Genomic DNA, 21310 nt, shown 5'->3' on the forward strand with positions numbered 1-21310 from the left:
AGTGTCACAAATTTACTACACGCGTTGCTATTGGCATTGCAATTTGCATCGCAAAATGTCGCTATCTGCGTTGTTATTTGCATTGTATTTACGGAGCAAATAATGATGCCAATAGTGACGATTCTATGGAGATGCTAATACTGACATATTTAGGGACGATTGGGATAATCTTTTTTGTGAATATTTTCGTTGGTTTGAACGTCGGTATGACGCCTGTATCTTGTAGTGAGAGCTCATTCTTGGGTATATGGCAATAAGAGACACTTCTTCTTCTGTTCTTCTCTTCTCTTTGCTTCCTTGTGTGTGCTTGAGAGAGGAAGTGTGAGAGTGTGAGGGAGTGAGTGTGTGAGGGTGAGAGATCAAGAAGGTGAAGCTCTCCACCATCATCTCTCTTCTTCTCTTCTCTTCTCTTTATATGGTGGACTAATATGTTATTAAAATGCATTATTATATCTTATAGAGGCCATTCGATGCTCTTTTGCATCAGGAGGAGCTTTCGAATGGCGAGGATCTATGGCTCATACTTGGATTCGTGAAGTACACATCCTTTTCTTTTTTGGTCATGTGATTTATGTAGGCATTTTCTATACACTACATTATTATCATCCTTTCTATATTGCCATGATTCCATGAGTGTTTTCATTAAGCAATATTGTATTTATTTTATGTATCAGTCTTATGGATTCAAGTATATTTTACCTTTATTTTGATGACCATTGTACACTTTATATGTAATCCATTTGTAGAATGTAAATACAGCACATAGTGCTACACGTGGTAGGGCAGCTTGTTACCTTGCCACATTTTTTTTTTGTAACCGCCACTATTAGTGTCACAAATTTACTGCACGCGTTGCTATTGGCGTTGCAATTTGCATCGCAAACAGTCACTATCTGCGTCGTTATTTGCATTGTATTTACGGGAAAAATAATTATGCCAATAGTGACGGTTCTATGGAGATGCTAATACTGATGTGTTTAGCGACGATGGGGGTAATTTTTTTTGTAAATATTTTCGTTGGTTTGAACATTGGTATGATGCCTATAGCTTGTAGTGAGAGCTCATTCTTGGGTATATAGCAATAAGAGACACTTCTTCTTCTGTTCTTCTCTTCTCTTTGCTTACTTGTGTGTGCTTGAGAGAGGAAGTGTGAGAGTGTGAGGGAGTGAGTGTGTGAGGGTGAGAGATCAAGAAGATGAAGCTCTCCACCATCATCTCTCTTCTTCTCTTCTCTTCTCTTTGCTTCTCTTGTCTCGCACACGGCTATGGAGGATGGAGCTTGGAGGTGGAGGCTTGAGGATGCTTGAGCTTGCATCAAGAATCGTGGAGCTACTAGTGTGCTTAAGGAAGGAGGCAACTCATTCGAGCAATGAGATAAGCTCACTACACATCGGTAGGATCGAAGGCACATCGGCTACGTGTGAGAGATAGCCATAGCTGCTCACTTGAAATGCTTGAACGAATAAGTGGTCCGTGGGTCTTGGCAGTTGAGCATGAGCTCCCTCTATAAGGGAGAGAGAAATATTTATAGAGAGAGGGAAGAGAAACAAATAAGGATAAAGGAAGGCAAATAAAAAAAGAGAAAAAGAAAGAGAATGTGAAAGGTGGGAAGAGAAATAAATAGGGTGGAAGGGAGAAAGATAAAAAAAGGAGAGAGAGAGGGACGGGGAGAGAAATAAAAAGGGGTATTGATAAAGACAAAGGGATATGGAGAGAAAAGGAACGGATAAAGAGAGATGCAAGGAGACAAACAAATAAAGGGAAAGGGAGAGAAAGAGGAGTAGAGATTAAAACAAAGGAAGATCATAAATGAGGGGAACAAAAACCTATCATTTGTCATAACATAGACCAAATGGAGAACGACGATGGTCGTGATGTCTAAGATCACGAGGTGTATCTTAATCAGTGTGTCCCATGTCCTTGCTCTCAATGTAAGCTAGCAATCAAACGAAAGCGTCGCTTGTCTATAGAATATGTACGATGCTTTGACAGCATGTTTTAGTTGTCCATCGGAAAACTATTCTAGACGGCTTTGTCCGGCACTCGCGAGAATGCACAGGGTCTATCATCTAGGTTTCCCAGATCCCACCCCGTAATGAAAGGTATTGGCCATTCCTACGAGGATCAACCTGCAAGCTCAGGGTCCTAATTTGACAACTGAACTCTCGATACATCAATTAGCTCCATCGGAGGTGCCCACAAGGGCTTCTCGTCCTATTGGAGCGATCGTAGTTACCCTTGGTTCATGGAGTGCAACACTTTTTTTCAGTAAACTGGTTAGGATTCAGGGAACCTTAACGGAGTTCTGGCACAGTCGCCACACCTTTCCCCTAATTTTATTATTGATCAAGGTTTTAAGACCTAACCCTGAGTGATTCAACACTCAACCCTACCTAAATTTTCCTAATTAACGTTTCATTCACTCTCTTGAGAGAAGCTCCTAGCTTACCGAGACCACCCATTTGTAAGACGAATCCGTCAAGGATCTCACCCACCTGCTTCTCACAAATGGGTTTTTTTTGTTTTCTAATTATCTATCACATTAAGTTATGACATATAAAAGCATCTTCATTAATTAGCCCATTATCACAAGTTCCTTTGTGTAACTTTTAGGGCACAACACAAAGACAAAGAAAACAGTCTTTTGGTAAAACATATTTTACAAAGTTATTTACAATGATATTCCCCTTGTGCCTATGCAGAAGATAAACCTCCATTCACCAAAAAATTCCTTCTGTCTCTGCAAAAGAAAAGAAACCCTCCAAGATTTCTGTCCCTTCACTAGTACCGTGGACTCCAGGATTCCATCCTGATTCATATGAGGGCTAGGCAGTTCTTAGGAACGATTGAGAGATTTACGACTAGAGCCTCCATGGCACTCCTGCCTCCTCTTGTCTAACAAATTCCTCATTGAGTGACCTCTCGCCATCAGGGTTGGTCCAAAGCTCCTCGTTGTGGTACAAAACAATCCCCCTTGAAGCATGGTTCCACTTCTAGCCATGGGAGAGACATAGCACGATCTTTCCTCTTATTATCATGCTTATATATTTACAATCAGATCTAACTACTACAAGCACTATCAACCTTTCCTGTGCAACCATCAATGCATGCACAAATAAAAAAGAAACAGCAGCAAGTGTTTTTAGCATAGGAAGAAGTCCCACCCAAATCTAGGGTTTCTCTTTTAAAGTCCCACCTTATTCTCAGGGTTTTACTTCGTACTTGCAACTCTTTTATGGGATCCATAAGTTATTTTGCAAATCTGAAGTCTATTTTACTCTTGTGAAAAATTTAGTATTTCCATCCTAAAAGACAACATGGGCATCTATACCTATGGCAAGCAATTCATGCATTTCCCTACCCTAACCCACGCTGAGTAGGATTTCAAATGATTTTCCAAGTCTATTTAGACTTTAGAATTTGTATGGATAAATTCTTATCAATGTCCAACAAGTCTTGCAGACTTTAAATATTTATTTAATTTCATGATACTGATAGTTTCAGGGTTGTCGAGTATTTCATAGTTGTTTTTGCTTCAACATTCTCGATGTTTTAGGTTAGGTTTCCTCGTTGATTCATATGTCGACCAACTCATGATATTGACGCTCTCGCTAATATAATAATTATATTAACATTGCATGTGTTTTTAACAAGAAAATAATTTTTATTTTATTCTACTCATATTCTATGGTTTAATCGATGATGTATGAACTTTCAACGTTATCTAGAAAGAACAAATTTCATTTAGCTATGTTCTAGGTGCAATGCTGATTGGTTTTCTAAAAACTTCATTCTCAACAATGCAAAAAAATCATAAGTTTAATTTTTCTTTCATATTTCAGACATCAAATTATAGTACTAAGCACTTATTTATGTGTGTCTAGTATATATTTTCTCATACAATTTTATGTTGATTTAATGCATTGATTAATACATGATATTATCTAAATAATTTTCTATAAATTATTATAAAACTCATATGTATATGTTTATCATTAGCAAAATGAAATAGAGTGCCACTTTCAAGAAAAAATGATAAAATATTTCATTCACTAACAATATCTACTTTTTTTCTGTTATTATGATCACGTGACATTAATGAAATAATAATAAATATCACGAAATAAACCATAAGTAGGATATTTTCTTAATGACATGCATATAATCATTTTTCAATTGAAAGAGTTTTTTCACTAAATAGCTAATTATTATATTACTTAGGTTATTTTTCTAAGCAGCAGTTCATTTACATTTTCTTTAGAATATGTTTATAATCTTTTGAAGCCACATATATCATAAGCTTATAAAACATTAATTTTTTCCAAACCAATGAGATGTTACCTCTCTCAGATTTGCTATAATAGGGGTTTCGTCAATTCCTACCGCGTTATTTTCTCAATCGACTGCGTTCTTTGCTTCCCTTGCTTCAAAAGGGCTTTTTAAATTTTTGTGACCTCATGGAGTCATGGATAGGTGAAATTGGCATGGTAATCCAAGGAGAGTTAGTGTTCATCCAAAAAAAAATTTCCCATCGTTTTGCTTAGCGATATGGCTGTATGGGAGGAACGTGTAACAAGGGGTAGAGAAAATAAAAATGAGGTAGAAGGGAGGTATTTTCCTCTTTCAAGCTCAAAGCTTCAATGGATAAGAAAAGTAGAGAAAATTTTCCATCATCAAGTCTTCCTTCTTGCTTTCTTTTTTTGTGAAGAAGAGGGGGTATACTATAGGCATGAGAGGGAGCACGCAATCGACTCATTCTTTTGGCTACTTATCAAGAACCAAGTGAGCTTTATTAAAAATACATTTTGATTGCCTACTTGTTGGATGGTGATATGGGGATGATTATTTTATTCTTTCTCTCCCTCTACATGTCAAAAATATCATGAATTTTGACCTATTTTTTCAAAAACGTTTTTTTTCTTCAAAATGACTTCATCTGGTGGTTTTTTGCCAATGTATCTCATGATTTATCTAGTTTATAAAGTCATGTCATACTCTTTGATACTTAACTTACTCAATATCATGCTTGTTCTTGCACGTCCTTCGTCTACTGATTAAGGCTTTTGCGATTTGTCTTGCGATTTATGAAATCAATGCGATATTTGATGCATTAAATGGAATCGAGAATGCTAAATCAAATATAATGTGAGAAAAATTATGATCAAGTCGTCTAATATTATTTACGAGGTGTCTTTGCTTTTTTTTGGCTGGGAACATTGAGGTGTCGTCTCGTGTCAAATTGCAGAATTGATTTAATACAAAACTCGATATTAAGAAAATTATGTGCGGTCACTTATGTGATAGCTCGACAAGTAATTTTTTAAAACGTCTTAAGCCCAAATTCGTTTCTTGATATGAAGCACTGTGGTGGGAATACTACATCCTCTCATCCTTAAAGGAATCGAGATGTCATCATCTCGAAAAGAATTGGAAAAACTGTTTTTCTAGAGCTATCTCTTCTATCCAGGTGGCATCCTCCTCACAATAGTCTTTCCATTGGATAAGATACTCTCTAATGGTTCTGTTTCTCACAAGTTTCTCTTTTACTTCTAGAATCTTATTAGGTTGGAGTTCAAGGGCTCCTTGACTAGGCATTACAATTTGTTGGTCATCAAGAATACGATCTTGATTTGCCACATAAGTTTTTAGAAGATTAACGTAAAATACATTGTGGACTTTCACATGATCAAGAAGTTACAGTTTGTAGGCATTAGCTCCTAGGCATTTGAGAACCTTGTATGGCCCACAATACCTTGGACTCAATTTTTTGAACTTTTCTAATGACAGAGAACTCTTCTTTGGGTGTACACGGATGTAAACCATATCTCCCTCTTTGAAGATACACTCCTACCGTTCTAGCATTTTCTTAGAATCCTGGAGCGGCTCCTAGTTCAAGTCTGATCGACTTCTCTTTGAGGTGGTAATTCAATTAGCTCTTTTGGGAAGATGTCATCATATTCCTTCAACCAATATGTCTCTCCCTTGACTACTCACCTCAACCTTATTTAATTTTATGAGATACACAGGTAATCCTTTTCTTAACCCTTTTATTATGCGAGATGATTTGGCTAGTTGGACCTTGGGTTTTCTTGCCTCACCTTGAATCATCACTTTTTCTCCCTTTAGGTTTTGAAAAGTCACCCAGCCTTTTCTGTACTAAATATGTGCATCGTTGGGGATTAGCCAGTTCATACCCAATAGACATTTGTAGGCCCCTAAATTCATGATCATAAATCCCATTTCAGAGAGATTGCTTCCCAGGCTAAATGTCACTTTGCAAGTTTAGCAGGCAAGTTTCACAAGAAACCTAGATGTAGGTATTGTGTCTATACACATGAACGAGTGTGTGCTTCCACAATCAATCAGAATTTTAAAGGACTTACCCTGATATTCTGCTAGTGGTTGAATCACCAAAAATTGGTGATTTGGGCATTTCTTATATGCAAGGTGATGTGAACCGATGCCCTCTCCATATCGGCTTCCATAGTTGGATTTCTCTATTCTTCAAGCTCTTTATTAAGAATTACAACAAATGCTTTTTATTTTGCAACTAAAGCTTTGTTCTGACCTCTGCACTGTCCTTGGCAAGGAATTTGACCAAGCTTTGGCACTGCCTTTTAAAGTGGCCTCGCTCATTACAGTGGAAATACCTAGGTACTCTTGAATTACTTCTCGTATAGGTATGAAGTTCCCAATTGCATTTGTTTTGGCCCACTTTCCTCGACCAAGCGGACACTCACCTTGAGCTCGCTAAACATAGCCCTGTGAAGTCCCTTTTTTTTTATTCTAGAGCCTATTATTCCTTGGCTTCTTTGACTGGATCTCCTGAACAAGAGGTGTTGCACGAATCAAAGTATCTTGCAGATCAGTTGGGCGCATAGATTCAAGGCGTGTGTTGAGAGGAGCATTCAATTTGTAACAAAACTTTAACCCTTGCTGAGCAATAGTCATGGAAGACACATATTTAAGTAGTGAGATAAACTTTGAGTAATATGCCTCTAGGCTCATTCCCACATGTCTTAAGTTAAAGAACTCATTCATTTTTAGTGTGTGATAAGTTGATGGCAAATATAGACCACGCACAGCTTCTTTTATCTTTTCCCAAGTAATAGCTGTCTTAGTAAGTTCCTTGTTTTTACACCACTATTTCCACCACAGGCTTGCCTCACCGATCAATTTCAACTTGGTGATCATAGCCTGATTAGCAGGGGTAGTTTTCGCAACAGTAAAGTAGTACTCCATGGTCTCAACCCAAATCTCTGCCTCGACTTCAACGTATTTGCCCTTACCCATCGAATTCCAGTGGCTTAACCTGCTTAAGGAGACTAGCGATAACTGTCTTACCCTAGCTTATCATAAGTTTCACGAATTAGTTTAGTGCCTAAAATTTTCAAATTCGTTTTCACTTTAACATATCTTACTAGTTTTGTAAAACAATGATAGGCCAAAGAACACAATATTTTTACAAAATCTAATCGTTGTTATCTTTTATTATCAATAGCCATATGCTACGATTTTTACAAGTATGGGATATTTTTTTACAAGTAGAGATACATTAGCATCGATAGGATAGGCTGGATACTATGTACAATTTTCAAAACATGATATCATTATATCTTTCTTTTTCAAGGATGGATATCAGCTACATTTATGTAGAAGAAAGTAGGCCAATTGTTGTCTATGTCTAGAAACCTATACTGTTGGAAATGGCAAATCTGGAAAACCATGGATATGGTAATCTCGATACTTGCGACATCCTTGGATTATAATCCTATTGGTTGGGATTACCTTTGGTACCTTGTCATAGACATAACGGTCTAAACGTATCTACCGACCACTAGTAATTATAAGTGGATTCCATCTAGATGAACAAAAGATAAAGGCCTCAACTACTTTTAAATTTTCCATCCATTCAAGGCATTTTAGATTAGTATGCATGTTGAAGAATCGATTGGCCTCAATGTAACAATAACACTCATCCAAGAACCATCTTCTTTCGCAATTCACAAGGGATGGATCGTATATGCGATCGAGTATTCTCATCATTTCTCTTCTCCATTCGTCATCCATGGAGTTTAGCACAGATATGTACATTGTTCAAAAAACAATGAACCAGTTCCATGCTTCATTATTCTGCCAAAGTTTACCCCTTAACAATTAGCATGATGATTATTACTTAGAACAGTTAATCTTAAAAACCAAAGATATTTTTAATTTCAATTATGCTCTAGTACCAGGTATCATGTACCTGCCTAACAATTCCTTGGCAACACGTTTTAGTGGTCCATCGGGGAACTATCCTAGACGGCTTTGCCTGGCACTCATGAGAATGTACGGGGTCTATCATCTAGGTTTTCCAGGGTCCACCTCATAACAGAAGGTACCAGCCATCCCCACGAGGATCAACCTCCAAGCTCAGGGTCCTAATTTGACAACAATTGAGGTCTTAATACATTAGCCATAGTAGATACCTACAAACTCACAAAGGTATCTACTATGGCTAAGAGAGCCTACAATAAATCCATGCTCACTCCACAGCAAAGGGAGAAAGCAATGAGAGAAGGACTCGGGTAGCATAAACTTAAGGCTTGTCCCAAGAAGGCAAGAGTCAGTGCTCAAATGGTGCTTAATCCAATGGAGGATGTGGATAATAAGAGAGATGACCTAGATGAGTCACCTCCACATGACTCTGGTTATCATGAACGAATCCTAGCCGTCACAATAACAAAGAAAGTACTAGCTGTGCCAAATGTAGTGTTATCCCCTAAGGCACAAAAGGGGTACCCGTTTGCTGGCACACTAAGCTCATTGTAATGAAAGTCATAGTGGCAGGATGCCCTGTGCGTATTTTATTTGATACGGGCTCTTCCATAATGTTATTAGCTCTAATCTTGTCAAGAGGCTGAAGCTCAAGACTACCCCTTCAGAATATAGTTATTCGGTAGAGCTAACTGACGTGATGGGTACAGATACATAGGATAAGCGAGTTGTTGACCTCCCTGTACAGATCCAATCCTATGATGACAAATTGAATTTTGAAATTACATGGCTTGCAAGATTTGACCTAGTGTTGAGCAAGCAGTGGCACGCAAAGAAGAGTCCTATCATTGACTTCTCTTCTCATATTTATCAATTTGAGCACAAGGGCCGATTCGTAGAGAACTAGATCTCCAAGAAGCAAAGATTCTCTTTACTTTTATTATGTTTTAAATATTTCTAAATGTGGATCAAAGGATGATATGGATAAAAGTGAAAGTTCCACAAGTATCCCTTAGGTTTTATCAAGTAAAATAAGAGCCCAATTTTCTGATGTATTTAAATCTAAACTACCTATTGGTTTACCTCCTCATAGGAACGTGAAGCATAGGATTGAGCTCATCCCATGAGCTAATCTAGTTGCTAGACCCCCCCGTTCAGGATGAGTCTACAAGAGGAGAATGAAGTCCATAAGGTGGTGAATGAGTACTTAAGCAAAGGATTGATTAGACCTAGCATTTCACCCTTTGCAACCCCTATTTTACTTGTAAAAAAGAAAGATGGTTCTTTTCGAATGTGTATAGACTACATGGCTTTAAATAAAATAACTATCAAGTATAGATATCCTATGTCTCGTATTGATGATCTCTTGGATACTCTAGGTGGTGCTTTTATCTTTAGTAAGATTGATTTAAAAAGTGGTTATCACCAAATAGAGTAAGAGATGAAGATATTTTTAAAACTGCTTTTAGAACAAGATTTGGTCAATATGAGTATTTGATTATGCCTTTCGGTTTAACAAATGCTCCTACTACTTTTATGATGTTAATAAATGATTTACTAAGACCATACATGGGAAAGTTCGTTGTAGATTTTATTGACAATGTGCTTGTGTATAGTAAGAGTGTCCATGAACATGAGTCACATTTGATGACAGTCTTTAAAACTTTGTGGGAAGCAAAACTCTATGCTAACCCAAGCAAGACGATTCTATGTTTAGCAGAGATAGAGTATTTAGGTCATATTCTATCTGCCGCCGATGGGATCAAGATGGACCCCAAGAAGGTTGTTATGATACTTAGTTTGCTGACACCCCAAAATGAAACATCTCTTCATTATTTTTTGGGATTGTTAGTATTCTATAGGAGATTTATATACACATACTGGTATATAGCTACTCCTATGACTGATTTGTTGCAAGCTATGGTGCCCTATGTGTGGACATCAATGTAACAAGAAAGTTTTGAGGCTATGAAACAAGTAGTTTCTACTGACCCTGTTCTCAAGATAGTTGATCCTGAGAAACCATTTGTTTTAGAAGCATATGCAAGTAGCATCGCGATAGGTGCATTTCTTAGCCAAGAAGGCAGGCCTGTAGCTTTGAAAGCAACAAGCTTTCCCCAAGCCAACAGAATTGGCCAGTTCATGAACATGAGCTTTATGCTATTGTTCATTACCTTAAAGTTTGGTGGCACTATTTATATGGTGTAGATTTTAAAGTTTATACAGATCACCATATCCTTAAGTATATTTGTAGTCAACCACATCTTCAAGGGTGCAAAGCTCGATGGGCTGAAATGATGAAAGAATTTCATATGGAAATTCTATACAAGAAGGGTAAGGATAATGTTGTTGCTTATGCATTATCTCGTATAACATATTGAATGAGCTTTACAATTTTAGAAAGCTCATTGCTTCAAGAAATAAAGGAAGCATAGTTAGAGGACTCTTATATGGCAAAATTTTATCAAACCATAGAACGAGACTTTTTGATTAGGGATGGACCAGATACTTATGTTTCATTACCTACTGTTATTTTTGATAAGGCAAGTTCATTTAAGAACCTTTCAATTGAGAATGGGTTTCTTAAAAGAAAAGACAAGATCTATGTTCCTAGTACATGGGAACTATGAAAGAAAGTTTTGTTTGATAACCATGATGTGCCTTGTGCAGGACATCCTGGTATTCATAAGACCATACAGCTTGTTAGAAGGACATTTTGGTGGCCAAAGTTGGCCAAGGATGTTTGCCAATATGTCCAACAATGCTTTCAATGTCAAGTTAATAAAGCAGAAAGGGTGAAGCTACCAAGTCTACTAATGCCATTACAAATTCCATAATCTAATTGGAAAAGTATTTCCATGGATTTCATTGTCAACTTACCTAGAACTTAGAGACAAAAAGACACTACCCTAGTGATAGTGGATCGCTTCAGTAAAATGGCTCATTTTATAGCCACTCGCAAAAGTGTGGAAGCTCCACAAGTCGCAAATTTGTTTATTGATCATGTGTTTAGGTTGCATGGTCTACCTACGTCCATTGTGTCTGATAGGGATGTCATGTTTACTGGTCATTTTTGGCATCATGTCTTTGGTTGTTTAAATGTGTCTTTAAACATGTCAAGTGGTGATCACCCACAGAAACAAATGGTCAAACAAAATGATTCAATCAGATACTAGAAGACATGCTGAGAGCATATGTATCTAATAAACAAACAGATTGGGATATGCATTTGTCTTTGTTAGAATTTGTGTATAACAACAAACCTCATAAGGCGACAGCTTTGTCTCCTTTTAAAATAAATTATGGAATGAATACAAGTTTTCCTAGTACAAGAAGGTCATATGAGAAATGCCCAGCTGCAGCAAAATTTCTTACTGACATGTAGGCTAATATTAAAATTGCTCAAGCCAAGTTACAACAAGTTGCTAATAGGGCTAAGAATTTTGCAGATAAGAGAAGGTCAAGTAGGATCTTTGAATTAAGAGAAAAAGTTTTTCTCCAAGTACTAGCCAAGTCATCTAGGCAAATGTCCAAAAGTTATCTCCAAGATATTGTGGACCGTGGAAAATTATTCAGAAGAAGCTAAGTGATGTAGCTTACCAATTGGAACTTCCTCCTGGATGCCATGATCATCCAGTGTTTCATGTTAGAAAATTAAGAAAGTACATCTCATGTGATGATAATCTAATTGATGGTATGGTACCTTTGTAGGAACAAGATTCACTTATTGACCATGGACCAGACAAGATACTAGATTGGAGAGAGAAACGATTACGTAATCGTACTCTCCACGAGTATCTAGTTGCCTGGAAGGGTCTACCAATTACTGATGCTACATGGGAATCAGAAGCTCTAATTCAAGGACACTTCCCATCACTAATCATTGAGGACAATGATATTTTTGAAAGGGGGAGAGAATGTCAGACATAATAACCTTCGAACGGGCAAGTAGCCCAAGACGGCCATTAATTAGTGTGTCCCGGACAAGGGCAAGAAGTGCCAAGGTCTGAAGCTCGAGGGATACCCTCAGACTTCTTGGTAAATTGGGTAGGACTTGTGTTGAGAATCTACCAATCACACTCTATGTATGCCCCTTTGTATGGAACAACTAGGCTAGGAAGATGCAGTTTATTCTAGGAAGAGAGACAAATCCCATAGGCACAGTGGATGTAAAGTGCTATCAAGCTACTCTATAAAATGATGTACTTGACTATCACTTACATACAATATGATAATGCAATAGTACTTGTCTCTTTCTGTCAAGAATTTGTGTCATTGTCTCCTTACACAAGAATGTCTTTATGAGTCCAAGCTTCCATCTTGGAACCTAATTCACTTGTGTAACAGTTGTGGTCTTCAGTCCTTGGTCAATGTCATCATGAGTTCAGTCTATGCCTACAAGCCACCATAGCCATGCTCTAGATCTAAATCTCTCACATGGTATGAGAGCCTAGTTGGGCATGGCATGACTCCTTTCTCTGATCTCTCAGTCCCTCTTAACCTCAAGTCAGCTCAAAGAGCTTATTTCTCAACTCATCTCCACTTGCTCCACCTTGATAGACAGCCATAGCCAGCAAAGTGGTGAGGCTACAACGAGGGTTTAATCAGAGTCCATATCTCAAGCTTCAAGAAGAAGCGAACTGATCAAGAAACTACATGAGGCCTTATTTTCTACGATCAAGCAGTGTATCCATCTTGCAACCCCTACTGGTAAAGAGACATTTTTGCTATCATTTTTTTCCTCCATTCTCTGGTCTGCCAGCTTATCACCAGTCTCGAGCCTCGTCATCGCGACATCCATCTCATCGACACATTCCATCACTCTGTTTTGCCATGTTCGACAGCCATGGTGAAGATCTGTTGCATTGGTGTTGTCTATGTTGGAGGGCCAACCATGGCCACGATCGCACTTAACTGCTCCGACATTGAAGTTGTGGTTGTAGACATTGTGGTTCCTTGCATCAATGCTTGGAACAATGATCACCTTCCTATCTTCGAGCCCATCCTGGACAAAGTTGTTAAAGCTTGCAGAGGGAAGAACCTGTTCTTTAGTGCAAATATGGAGAAACATGTGGCAGAAGCCGAGATCGTGTTCGTGTCTGTCAACACTCCGACCAAGACGAGAGGGATTGGTGCTAGAAAGGCTGCAAATCTTACATACTGGGAGAGTGCAGCTCGCATGATTATGGATGATGTGGAAGGTAGAGCAATAAAAGCATTATTTGTTGGCATGCACTCTCTGGAAACCTTTTTTTTCATCGACTAAGGATGCAACAGGTCATTTACTGGGAGCAGCTGGAGCTGTTGAGGCTATCTTTTCAGTGCTAACTGTTCATCATGGTGTTACTCCTCCAACTTTAAATGTGGAAAGCTCCGATCCAGTTTTTGAAAGTGAGTTCACATCATTGACCAGAGCAACAGAAAGGCCTGTACATGCAGCATTGACGAACTCATTTGGTTTTGGGGGGATGGATGGATTTCCTTGTTCTAAAGAGCTATCAATGAATCTATTAGAAGATTTTGAAGGCACCCTAGCTGCTTTGATCATCGTGCAAAACACAAAGATGGTGATGTCTTTGCTTGAGGGGGACATAGACATGAACATGAAGATCAGTACAAGAAAAGTCCACCATAAAGAAGAAGACCAAAAAGACCATGAAGAAGAAAAGAAGATCAACCATGAAGGCCAAAAGACCACATCATTCAAAGCTGAAGAAGAAGAACCAAAGATGAAAGACAAGAAGATTTTCCATGCTGACAAAGAGAATGTTTATGCTGAAAAAGACCACAAGGGCCTATCGGTCCTTGTCTCTCATTTTCTGCTTTAAAAAGCATTGTAATTGCCTTAATGTTCCTTTCATAAGCTTTGTAAAATCCTCATGTAGCCTATGCATAACAGCCTCTACACACTTAATGAGCCCTTGTAACAGCCCCTAGATGTCTGCCATTATCCACACTTAGCTTCACTTGTTTCTAGCATGCTCACACTTAGCAAGATTCTACTCATGACAGCCTATGTACACTTAATGTTTTTCACAGTTGTGATTGACAAGGGGTGTTGAGAATATGCCAATCGCACCCTGTGTATGCCCCTTTGTATGGAATAGCTAGGCTAGGAAGATGTTGTTTATTATCGGAAGAGAGACAAATCCCATAGGCATAGTGGATGTAAAGTGCTATCAAGCTACTCTATAAAATGATGTACTTGACTATCACTTACACACAATATGATAATGCAATAGTACTTGTCTCTTTCTATCAAGAATTTGTATCATTGTCTCCTTACACAAGAATGTCTTCATGAGTCCAAGCTTCCATCTTGGAACCTAATTCACTTGTGTAAGAGTTGTGGTCTTCAGCCCTTGGTCAATGTCATCATGAGTTCAGTCTATGCCTACAAGTTGCCATAGCCATGCTCTAGATCCGAATCTCTCACAACTTGTCTATTTGGAAACATTGGTCGGGTGCACCATGAAACCAGGCCCTAACCCGATTAGAAGGCGGAAAGAGGGTATATTTGTTTGGGAGGTGAGTAAGACACACAACAAATTTTCTTCTCTCTCTCACAGTGCCTTTCCGATTTGAGCAATCTCCATGAGACTCTATAAGGCTCCTTGGTGAATATCCGCATCAGTGTTGTTCACAATACTTGTTAGCAACCTGAGAAAGCCTAGCTCCGTTGCAACACTGCTATCATTAGGATTCTCATGCAAGAGATAATGTAATACTTGCAGACCTTTCCATTGAAAACTTGGGTTTTCAGAAACAAAAGCTTCTTTAAGAACAGCATATCCATTTGCCAAGCGAAAGGCCACAATACCAGGTTTGTTGTTTTAGAGAAGAAACGATAAGGCACCAAGTGACTTGGTACACACTGTTGGGTTAGAATCTAACATGAAATTGGACATGATGGATTCAAAGCCCTTGCAATCCATAATAAGCTGCTGACATTGAGGGTTGTTTTGCACCATAATGGCGATAACTTCAAATGCTCGTGCTCTAATCAGAGCATTTGAATTTTTCAAGTAACTTAGCAAAGGAGTTAAACCTCCTATAGCATTCAGATCATTTGACATATCAATAGGCTCCACATGAGTCTGCAACTCCTCTAAAAGACCTTGCAAATTTTCAATTGACACACCTTGAGCTTCAAGAATTTCTTGAGGCATGCTTATCACCATTGTGATTTCCTTTATCCTTTTAAACGTTAAGTGTCTGAATTCATTGGTGTACTCACTCTAATAGGCAGTTCACACTAATTCACAAAAGAGTCATTATATGCAAATACACTATTGATTAAATCACTACTAGCATCTTCTTGTGAAACTACATTGGGATTAGAAACTGCCATTGAGCTAAAAGCCGATTGGTAAGACCTTTCCACACTTGAAATGGTTTGCCTACATCAGCCTAAAATGTCCAATGTCAATGTACTCCAAACCCCAATGCTATCCAAAGAAATATGTATCCATCATGTATGCACAAGCCATTGCACTACTCAGAAAATCCTAAAATGTATGTATCAAAAGATCTATGCCATGTATGTACAAGAGAGCTTTTCGAGACAAGGCCACATACCCATAAGTAAAAGCATGTACCACACATCAACAAAAGGGATAAAAAGAACGACAAAAGCAGAGCATGAAGAAAATACTTTCTACTGCTACAACCAAACATAATGGATCTTGCTTCCTATAGTGGATGTAAAAACTCTACCAAAGATGTAAAGTTTCAAGCCTTAACTTGAGTAGGCTACCAAAGAGCTAGTCTTTTGGTCCATGTTCACATGCAGGGGGGTAAAAGCCATCAAGGGTAGAGACTCATCATTTGAGGGGGGGTTTTGAGAATAGCAAATGATGCTTTCCCATGAGTGCTTTGTGTGAGAGATATGACAAAGATGTATGCTCTAGAAGCTCTAGGAAGAGATGTCCAAAATCCCATAAGCACAAAGAAGAAAAGTGGTACTACCCAAAAAGCTATAAAGACATGTACTTGACTCTCATTTCAATATAATGATGAAAATCAATTGGAGTCACTCAAGATTGTGTTTATGAATCCAAGCTAATCTATATTGGAACCTAATTCACTTGAGTTGTTACAATTCCTCATTTTGATTATGTATCGTGTGTTTGACTTGCGTCCACCATAGGAGATCTAGTTCTAGGTCCATGATTGTTAACAAAATGGTTTTCTTTTGTTTTCTAATTATCTATCACATTAAGTTATGACATATGAAAGCAACTTCATTAATTAACCCATTATCACAGGTTCATTCACGTAATTTTTAGGGTACAACACAAAGATAGAGAAAATAATCTTTTGGCAAAACATATTTCGCAAAGTTATTTACAATGATTTTCCTCTTATTCCTACACAAAAGATAAATCTTTATTCATAAACCTCTGTTCACCGGAAAATCTCTTCCGTCTGCGCAGAAGAAAAGAAACCCTCCAAGATTTTCATCCCTTCACTAGTAACGGGGACTCCATGATCCCACCCTTATGAGGGTCAGGCAGTTCCTAGGAGCGATTGAGAGATTTATGGCCAGAGCCCCCCTGGCACTCCCGCCTCCTCCTGCCTAATGGATTTCTCATCGAGCACCCTCTTGCCATCAGGGCCAGTCCAAATCTCCTTGTGGCGGTACAAAATAATCCCCCTTGTAGCAGGGTTCTGTGTCTAGTCGTGGGAAAGGCATGGTGCGATCTTTCCTCTTATTATCCTGATTATATATTTACAATCAGATCTAACTGCTACAAGCACTATCAATCTTTCATGTGCAACCATCAATGCATGCACAAATGCAAAAGAAACAATAGCAAGTTTTTTTAGCATAAGACGCAGTCGCACCTAAATCTAGGGTTTCTCTTTTAAGGTCCCACCTTATTCTTAGTGTTTCGCTTCCTACTTGCAACTCTTTTTTGGGATCCCCAAGTTATTTCACGAATCTGAAGTCTATTTTGTTCTTGTGAAAATTTTGATATTTCCATGCTAAAAGATAACATGGGCATCTATACATATGGCAAGCAATTCATGTGATGCCCTGCCCTAATTCGCACTTAGCAAATGCTTTTCTAAGTCTATTTAGACTTTACAATTTGTATTGACAAATTCTTATCAATGTCCAACAAGTCTTGTAGACTTTTGATATTTTTTTAAATTTCTTAATACTGATAGTTTCAGGGTTGTCAAGTATTTCATAGTTGTTTTTGCTTCAACATTTGGCCACTATCTTGGGAAGACCATGAACATCTCAGTGAGCAATACACTGATCAACTAGATTACCTTCTATGACTCATTCTAGAGGAGGAAGTTAAGGAACACCATTTAGTTTCCACATTTTGCAATCCATTATACCCTCCAACCATCAAGGAATTATTAGCACTAGAAGAGAAGGCCGAGAATGGTAACTCATTCAAGCACACCTGGTACATTATGAGAACCTCAACTAAACTCAAAAGTCAACTCATGACCATTTCAGAGCAAAGACAAGCTATCTCCAAATCCCAAATTGACCCAACATATGTAGCTTCTACTTTTCTCTGAGTACTTTCCATTGTACAAGACATCACACCAATTAGACCTCTCTTAGACATTTCCTAACTCCATAAAATCCTCACAGAAAAAGAGCTCCATGTTGTGAGTAGATTAAATCAAGGAGGTGTGGTACTTAATTTTGTTGCATACCTAACCCTAATGGAAAAATTACCACAACTTTTTGAAAAATACACTGCACTCCAATACAATCCTAAATGTTATCAATGACTCACATCTTGGCAAAGTAACCATGCACCATAAGAACTTGTACATTATAGTTTTATACACAAGCGAAATTGTAAAAACAAAAACAAAAAACATATTAAAAAATATCCACACACACCACACTTTTAGTACCCTTGTAATGCTTAGAAGCATTGCAATATTTTTCGTGCAAGGAGGAAGCAAGAGGAAGCAACCAACTATTGACAATGAGTTCGGGTAAGTAATGTTAAATAGCAAATTTCAAAATTGTTTGAAGTCCTCACTAAACTCAATTGCATATGCTCTCAATTTTTAACAAGTCTGGCAAATGATATTTCTTACAGCAACAACAAAGAAGTAGCAAGTCAAAGATATTTTTCTCATTTCCCCCACACTCATCAAGGCACACCAAGGGTAGGACAGACCTAGGAAGCATGCCTTGCCTATGGTTAGACCTATCACCCTAGGTCACTTACATACTTTCTTCCTTATACCACAGCAATACCCGTGACAAAGCAAGGTGAAAAAGTGCTAGAAAAAGAGATCATTCTCTTCAACATCAATACTTCTAACCTAAAACTCACCATGAGAACTTACAATGAGAGTAATCAACATCAGAACCCACTAAGAATCCCATCAACTTCAACGCAACCAAGACACCTATCACCACTCCAACAACAACTTATCTTACAACCAAAAGCTTCTATGCCACCAATAGTTTGAATAACTCCTCCAAGGCCAACATGGTCCATAGCATCCACATCTCTTGTGCAAGCTAAAGCATGCCACCTATGATAGAGACTACAATGGGACTAGTACTTATCTAGGAGGGAAATAATGTTAATCGCAACAAGTAAGAAGCATGCACCGTGCAAGCAAGCACAAGAAAGAGCCTAGATTGTTGAAAATAGTCTTAAAATTATTAACCATAATATAATGTGCATGAAGTATATGCATATTTAAATTGCCAAATGGTTGCAACAATTGTATTGATTTATTATGTAAATCTGAGAGCTGGGCATGATTCCTTGCAACTCGTAATGACAACGTAAGCTCCAATCGAAAAACCGCAAAGATTCTAGTTTGTTCTCACCATAGGAAAAGCATGCAATGAGAGATGATCAATGTTGAGGCCCTAAAGAGGATTGGATGCCCAAGAGGGATGGGAAAAACCTAGAAATCATCTATAAAAATGATGACAATAAATAGAACAAGATATTTGCATGTGTGCAAACTTTGTGCACTTGCCTTCCTACTTTCATTGTGAGAGAGTGAGTGAGGGTTAGAGTGAGAGATTGAGGGCAAGAGAGTGAGAGAGTGATGTGATGGAAAAAGAGGGTGAAGCTACTCATCTTCTCTCAAAGCACTCTCTCTTGACATATCCATGCTTCTCTTTTGCATGTGGAGATTATAGAGGGCTGAGAATTGAAGGAGCACTCACTTGGATCATGGAGTGTGCAAAGTGCATCCTTCATGGTACTGAAGGAAGGCTATGCTACTCACTACAAACAAATGCTTGCATTCATGTGCAATAGACTATGTAAGAGGTAGTTGTTGATTCTCGTGTATCAAAGCTCTTGAAGGAATAAGAGCATGTCTGACATCCCACTGCATTTAGCTCATGTAGTACAACAATCATGAGGCATTCAAGTATTTAGCGCGCACTAAGAATTAAACAACCAATTTACAATTTATCATCAGCTTTGTTCTTAGCTCATGCACATACCAAAGTCACAATCCAAATAGGAATAGGACCATAAATTTTGTATATCCCAAAGAAAAGGCATTGCTCCTCATTGGTGCATCCTAACCTTTTGCCATTATCAACAATGTTTAACAAAATATGAACATAATTCTTGAATATCAAGCAAACTAATACATGTAAGAACAAATTAGTTCCTATAATAGAGTAGACCCTTGCTATAGAGTAAGCACACCAGATTGAATCATTCAACTACACTATGATAAGACTCACTAAAATGACACCCTCCTTCCATAGCTACTCCGATAAAACTCTAATAGACTAATTGAAATGACACCTTCCTTCCACTTCCCCTTTGAAACAAAAAGGCACATCAAACGAATATGTGAACAAATAATAACATGCAATGCAAACATGTAGAATCGTCATCCAAAGAAGCAATAAAGTCACTCTTGGCCTTTGAATTAGTCAATATTGGCTTTCCATGGAAGCTCATGCTAGCAGCATTTGCAAGTAAAGCTTATGCAAGTGAGGTTGAAGGGCAACAAGAGTGCATAGAAATAGTAGTAGATTGACAACTGATTTCGAGGATTGAATTGGTTGTCCTCCATGAAAAGCACTAAATTATCCCCATTCATAAAACTAGGCACATATCCAAGAGAGAAAAAGAAAAACTTTTTAAGATGTGACTCCACGAATCTGCAACACATGAATAATAAGGAACAACAAACATTTTCTTGAATAGCTACAATTACTTTATCCAAATTAGCATTAATCTATAAATAAAGATAATATGCATATTATAGCCAATCCATTTCCCAAATTTCCAACACCTTAGCCAACATCTTGAGTTGAGCAATTAAATGCTTATTTGTACAAGGTTTGCTTAAGAACATTTCTTTATGTTCAAGCTCAAGTCTAATAATGCTTCCCTCCAACATGCAAGGCCAAACACCAATATGGAGTAACAAATTCTTTCTAGCAATTAGGATCGTATCCAATTTGTGCTCTAAACATTCAAAACGTTGGAAGTAGATCTAAGAGTTACTTTCATACCCTTTATGCATCTAGAAATTATTCATCCATCCCAAACATGCTATTTTACTAAGATCAAAACATTCCAAAGTTTAGTCAAATTTCATATCATATATAGTGTCTCATGCTTAGTAAGCATTATGTTTTGCATCTATAAGACACTCTTAAAACACTCAACTAAATGTGTTCATTCCAAAACATGAAACCACTTTAAATTTGACTATGATTCTAGAATTAACTAACAATCAAGATGAAGGATAGCAACTTCCCCATCCATGGTATCAGTCAAAATGACACTTTAGCTAATGCAAGCATCTAGCTATGTATCATCATATACTATTGCCAAACAATGAGACCAACCCTCAACCTCTCTTAGTGCTACAAGCTTACACATTGTTTACCCAAAGCAATTCAAAACTTCATCTCATGAGGTCCATGTTGGGCATATATACAAGGATTTGTGCATTCCAACATGTGGATCTAACATTAAATGCCTGCAAGATGCTTGTTTTACTTCAACAAGGGCATCAAGGTTGGCTTTTGTAATATTTCCACACAATAAAAGTTAGTTGGTTA

The 21310-nt window shown here is 37.9% G+C and overlaps 1 pseudogene; it reads right to left on the reverse strand.

The window, feature by feature from the left end:
* Window positions 1-14822: 14822 nt before the first annotated feature.
* LOC148021467 (uncharacterized) lies at window positions 14823-15610 on the reverse strand (annotated as a pseudogene).
* Window positions 15611-21310: the final 5700 nt, after the last annotated feature.

Source organism: Lygodium microphyllum, chromosome 18, assembly GCF_053477565.2.
Source record: "Lygodium microphyllum isolate KBCC chromosome 18, Lygodium_microphyllum_v1.1.10, whole genome shotgun sequence".
Classification (NCBI taxonomy): Eukaryota; Viridiplantae; Streptophyta; class Polypodiopsida; order Schizaeales; family Lygodiaceae; genus Lygodium; species Lygodium microphyllum.